The sequence below is a fragment of the Condylura cristata genome, unplaced genomic scaffold (genome assembly GCF_000260355.1).
Source record: "Condylura cristata isolate star-nosed mole 26May11 unplaced genomic scaffold, ConCri1.0 scaffold00003, whole genome shotgun sequence".
In the NCBI taxonomy this organism is placed as follows: domain Eukaryota; kingdom Metazoa; phylum Chordata; class Mammalia; order Eulipotyphla; family Talpidae; genus Condylura; species Condylura cristata.
Genome location: NW_004567104.1, coordinates 74,632,770 through 74,639,200, shown reverse-complemented (window position 1 = coordinate 74,639,200; position 6,431 = coordinate 74,632,770).

Genomic DNA, 6,431 nt, shown 5'->3' with positions numbered 1-6,431 from the left:
GTGAGAGGATTCACCAGAGACAGAGTGGGGAGCAGAACAGGCAGATCTATGAAGTACACTGCTGTGGGGAGCAGCGGGCGGGTCAGGAGAGGTCTGCTGTGTCCTGTGGGTCACTCCCTGGGGGGGGGATCAAACTCATGCTGAAGCAGCTGTGGACAGCTTCATAGTGCTGCGGTTTAACCTGTTGCACCACCAGGGAGGCCCTACTTGTTTTCAGATCTGCATTTTCTCTTGTGTTCTTTAGCTTCCTCGATTCCCTCCCTGTTTCTCCCCATCCCAGCTAGAGAGATCTAATCTCCGTCTGCCCAGATTATATCAGTATTGACTTCCTCCTGAGTCCAGCCATACTCTTTCCTGTCTCCACTGTGGCTTTGAAGTTCTGTGATTTTCCTTGAAGCCTGTGAGCTCGTCTCCTGGCTAAAATTCGACCCTGGTTCTCCCAACTTGCATGCTGTCTTCTGGCTGACCACCTGCCTCCTCTCTCCAAATACTTCTTCATTCCAAACCTTCTCTGGATTCACTTTCTGTGGAGAGAGAATGTCCTGTCTGCCTCCACGGCACTTGGACACTTACTAAGCTGACCCTAAGGGACGATTTAGCAGCTGGGAGGGTGCGCCCCAGTAACTGGGGCCTCCCAGAGTGGGACCGTCTCCGTCACACCTCAGCCCCAATGTCCTGGCCTGGGCTTCTCTTCTCTGGGTGTTGAATGAAGTCCTTTATTTCGGATTGTGTGCTCAGTTTACATCTTCACAACTATTACTTCTTCAACCCTCTGAATGCTAAACATAATACTGAATGGCTTTCATCTTTTTAGAAAAGATGTTTCTTGAGGTAATGTTGGATGCCTGTGCTGTATATGACGTAGGGATACAGGTTCGCACCTTTCGAGATGCGTGTTACCACAGCACACCCACCACCCCACATCCAGCCTTGTTTCTACCACAGTCCGCGCCCGTGTTCCCGCTGTCTCACATCTGGTAGCTTCAATTCTGCCGTCCAAGTTCAAGGGTGTGTTTTGTCCATTGCTTTATTTTTTATATTCTGCTTAGGGTGTGAAGTCATAGGGTACCTGTCTTTCTTCTCTTATTTTGCTTAATGTCATCCTCTCCAGCTCCATCCAAGTTGCTGCATGTGGCAAGATTTCATATTTTTTTATAGCTGAGTGGTCCATTCGCTTCTTCTTGATCTGTTCTTCTGCCAGTTGGGCAGTTAGGTTGTTTCCTAACTTCTCTTGGCTACTTAGGGTAAGGCTAGAATAGACATAGGACTGCTTGAATCCCTTTGAAATAGTGTGTTTGTGTTCTCTAAGTAGATAACTAGGAGAGGAATTGCTGGGTCATGTGGTAGAGATGATTTTAATGTTTTGACAAGCCTCCATATTGGCTTTTTGCAACTTTAATCCAGTTTGTTACTTTTAAAGCATAAGGTATTTCTGAATTATTCTTGATTTAAAAGCAATCATTGAATGGATTTCAGCTTTATATTTCAAACTGGATCTTGGATGGACAAAGCTTAACTCAAGTGCCATGCAACTTCTCAGGTCTCGGCCAGACATTCCTCCCACCCTAAGGAATTCACTCCATTCCCCACTGGCTCTGATGTCCAGGGAGTGGATCAGTGGGAATGAATAGCCTCAACTGTGTCTTGCTACATAATAAATGGATGTCGGATGAACTGCGCACACGATCTAGATATATGAACTGAACATGTGGACAGCAGATGCTGACATGTGACCGACATACTCACTAGGCATCTGTAGCAACATCACCATGAGCCTCGTGGTCCTGCCGTTGAAAGACAAGAAGTGGACCGTCTAGTAGGCTCTTGGCAATCCCAAAGTTAACTTGGACCCCTTTGAAGTCTTAGATGATGATTGATGAGTCATTTCAATATTTTGCTACATTCAAAGACACTCAATAAAAGATAAAATCAGGTGGCTGACTAATCAAGGAAACTACAAAAGTTTGGAAATTAGGCAAAAATGTGACCTGAGCAGCCAAACGGAATGTGAGATGCTGTGTCAATCGCTATAAATTTCACGAGTTTGGAGACCTTTATGGCTAAATGAAGCACTCATAAATGATTTCAGAAACCATTTGGGAAATATTTGGGTGCTATTTGTAATGGAAATAGACCCCGGTTTGAGGCCTGTCTTGAGCAAATGTTTCTGTAACACACAGAGTTTGGCATGACATGCGAGGGTGGAGGAGGGTTCAGCCTGCCTGCAAGAGAGCAGAAGGTCTCGAGAGGGCCGGGATCGGTCTGTGTCACGTCTGTGTCAGTCACTGATGCACAGAACTTGCTTTGTTCTGGGGTGCCAGTGGTGTGTCCAGGTGGGGAGGGGGATCACCCCCTGACAAAGATTTGGGGTTATTGGAAAGAAATGCTGAAGATCGACTTACTCTTCATTCTAATCGCAGTAGTCTCTGAAGACCCTCCTGAAGTGACTGAGCTCTAAAGCTGTGCTGCAGAAAGCACAGGACTGAAATGCTCACACCTGGGCGAGGCACGAGCATCAGGTCACTGTGGTTACCTGAGCAGGTGTGTGGCCCAGCCCAGGGGCAGTGAGAATGTGCTGGCTACTGACCCCGCCACCCTCCCCCCCCACTCCCCACCAGAGACCACAGCAGGTGCCAAAGGCAGGACCCTGGCCAGTGCTTTGTGCAGAGGGAACTTCTGGTTCTTAGCTCCATGGTGCAGTCTGCAAATCATTTTTAAAATTTATTTATTTATGTGCCTAAGAAATGGGGTATAGGCCAGAGGTGTGTGAGGGGGTTGCAAGGATTCACCAGAGATAGAGTGGGGAACAGAACAGGTGGATCTACTGAAATCACTGCTGAGAGGAGCAGTGGGGAGACAGGAGAGGTCTGCTGTGTGGGTCAGTCCCTGGCCGGGGATTGAACTCATGCTGTAGTGGCTGCTGACAGCTTCATAGTGCTGTGACTTAACCCCTTGCACTACCAGGGAGGGCCTACAACTCTTCATTTTTAATAAAGTTTGCTTTGTTCAGTAAATACATTTAGAATGCTACAACTCAACAAAAGCAACATTTTCCAAATGGATATTAAGGAACTATGTTTTGGCGTGATTTAATAATGGAACTAAATGAGGCATGAGAATCAGATTGTCTACATCTGTCCAGTGGTGAGATGCCACAACTTTCTTGTTTAGATTTATAACCAGACAGAGTCTACTACACACATTAGGTCTAGAAGCTCAGAAGAGAAAAAGATGGGAGTAGCTTCTCCACTTGGCTCCCGTCCACCCCTGGGATGTGCGGCCTGACCTTTGAGCTGGCTTGGAGACCCAGATTTCAGTGGAGAGACATTTCTTTGGTTCTTTTCTTAATTCTGTCCCAGTGGCTCTCAGACTTCAGTGATCACACAAATTTCTCTGCAGGGCTACACAGAGAAAGCCACAGATCTCATACTTGACTCAAAATTTAAGACAATTTTAAGGGCACTTTTCACTTTAGTTTTTGCCCATGGTGCTGATTTTAGACATTAAACTCCACAAAGATTCTTGGAAACTCGCACAATCTGATTTTAGGAGGCATTTCTGCACCCTCCCCCTGAATAAAAGAGGGCTCAGTGTCAGATATGGAGGTGTTCCTGGGTGAAGTGAATTGAATGGTTAGAAGATGGGGAGCACTCTGAGGTCACACTGTGGAAGAAGTTTGGGGCACACACCAGAGAGATTTAAGTAGTAAGCACTAAGCAACACTAGAACAGAGGTCAATCTAGGAGGTGTCTCTCTGTTTACCTATCTGTCTCTCTTTATCATCTATGTATCCATCTATCATATCCATCCATCCATCCATCCATCCATCATCTACCCATCATCCATCCATCCGTCTATCCACCCATCATCCATCCATCCATCCATCCATCCATCCATCCATCCATCCATCCATCCATCCACTCACCCATCGTCCACCCACCCATCCACCCATCATCCATCCATCCATCATGTCTGCAGAGGTTGCATATCAACTATGAGATATACCTTGTAGGTGCACCCTGCTTCCTGGGTCTGCCCATCTCACTTCTGTGCACCCCACTATCATTACGGGTGTGTCCATTCCTGTATGGCTCAGCTCTGGAGCTTGATCTTGTCCACCTACAGGCTCAGTTCTGCTCTGTCCTTGAGCCTATTCTAACCAATGTCTACACAGCCCTGGCCCACTTGCAGGCAGACAATGGTGAGCCGCAGGTGTCATAGCTACCCCACATACAATGCAGCCTTGTACCCCCTTCTTGCTGCTGAGAGTTTGGGGGGCAGTCACTGAGGTGCCTAGTCATGCATGATGATTTCCCAGAACTGACTGGAGCTCTGCTTGTTGTGCCCATGAACAGGGGATTTTCCTCACCATCTTGCATCCTTCTTGCTTTCTGGGCTTCAGATGCCCAGTGCCCTTGGAGGTGGGAATCCTTGGAGGAGCGCGCAGCCAGGGGCCCTGACTCACTCACCCTTGAAGTCTTGCTGTAAATCTAGGTCTCAGGACTTGGCAGCATTCTCGCTACTTTGCACAAGTCAGTGGACTTTTTAGCCTTACGGGTTTTGCTTAAAGCATAGTAATTCTAATTGCCCATCTCTGAAACTAGAATTGTATTACTTCTTACTAAAAATATACTCAAGACAACAGGAATATTTTTCATGAGGCTTTGGAGGTGAAGTCCAAGTTTGGCTTGTTTCTCAGCAATCTTGCAACCACGAGATTCTGGCTCTTGGCTTGTGGAGCAGCCAAGGGGAGGGAAATCACAGGCGTGTAGGGGCTGATGTGTTTATGGTGCCTCGCCATGAAGATTTCTATTCATCTCTGTGTTCGTTTTCATCCTGATTAATCGTATTTTACAGAAACGGTGGCCACTGAGCCAGCCACTTCCCAGTCCCTCATTCATCTATTGGTCCAAGCCTGACACAGTTGCTCTCATCAGCAAATGTGGGTGGTGCTGGCCACTGCCTAGACGTCAGGGGCAGACTGAGCCCCTGGTAACTGGCTGGGTTTCTGAAGTATGTGGGTCGTGAAAAGAAATGGAGATTGAAATGGTTCAGGAGAAATCTAGGAGACACCGAATGCTTGTTCTGTTTTTGCTCTCTTTCCATTATGCACCAGCAAGAGTTTCTTCTGCTGGAGTAAAAGACCAAGTTGGTGGACCAAGGGCATGGGTGAGAATGTCTCTTCGCAGAGATGAATCACTTGAAACTCACTTTGCAAACTGCCACCTACCAGCTCTTCCTCCTGCTCCTCCCCTTTCCGGTCCCCTTTGTGAGATTTTCGCTGCTCCTTTCTCCCCTCCCCAGAGCCCAGACCCAAAGGGGAAGTTGGGTCCCACGGCCAGCCCTTTCACAAGCTAAGTTATCTTTTGGGATTCGGGGCTGTTTCAGAGAACTGGGTGAATGATGATGGCTTTTAATTCTAAGGTGAATACTGTATAGCAAGTGCCACAGCCATCTTTAGCCAAGAGAGCAGGCTTGGTGTTTGGCTGTCAGGAAAGGAGAATTACAATTGTTTTCTTTCCAAGTTTTCTAGAAAGGTGGTGGGAGTGGGCAGTGGAGAAGGTTGAGGTGGGACGAGCACACGGGATTGGATAGGGCCTGGGACTTGGACACATCATCACAGGCTGTAACCCAAATGGGAACAACCCCGACATCTTCATCCCCTAATGAAAACTTTGTGACATCTGCGATTGCATTTATCTTTGAAACTTCCTTTCTGCCTATTGTGCTGCATAGACTGCTACTTCATTAGTAATGATTTTACTGACAGTTCCCTTAAACAGTCTCTGAATTCAGGTGGAGGAAGATGAATTTTGAACTAATCTTTCTTGGCATAAACATATATCATATAGGCAACTAACTACTCTTCCTATTTTTCATCTGTTTTCCTTGCTGTTATCTGACATGAGCTTGTCAGGCCAAATTAAAGTGCGAGTGAGCAGTAATTGCTCTGTGATAGAAAAGGATAGGTACGCGTGGCTTTGTAGTTCACTAGATGCTCTTCCTACCGTGTCTGAAGGATTTAGGCAGACAGCTATGTGCTTAGCAGACAGGCTGGTAGGTAGATTTACGGACCTGGCCCATCTTTTGAAATTGGGGATTTGTCCTGAGTAATTTGGATTTGCTGACTTCATAGCTCAGGTTTCCTGGATCTTCTTCCTTCGTGCAATGCATCCGTGGCCTTGCTGTTCATGCTAATCTTGCCTGTCTATTGCACTCTCTCCAGAAACTTCCACTGCTGTCCTTTTGCGCTGTATGCGCCCCCTTCCCTCTTCCTTCCAGTTACCCTTTAAAGAGTGGCCTGCTTAAAAAAAAACTCCATTTAAAAAACCCACTTTCTTATTTGCAGATGATATGTTAATTTATATGGAAAACCCTAAAAGCTCCACAGAGGAACTAATCAAAACCATCCACCAGTTTAGCAAGGTAGC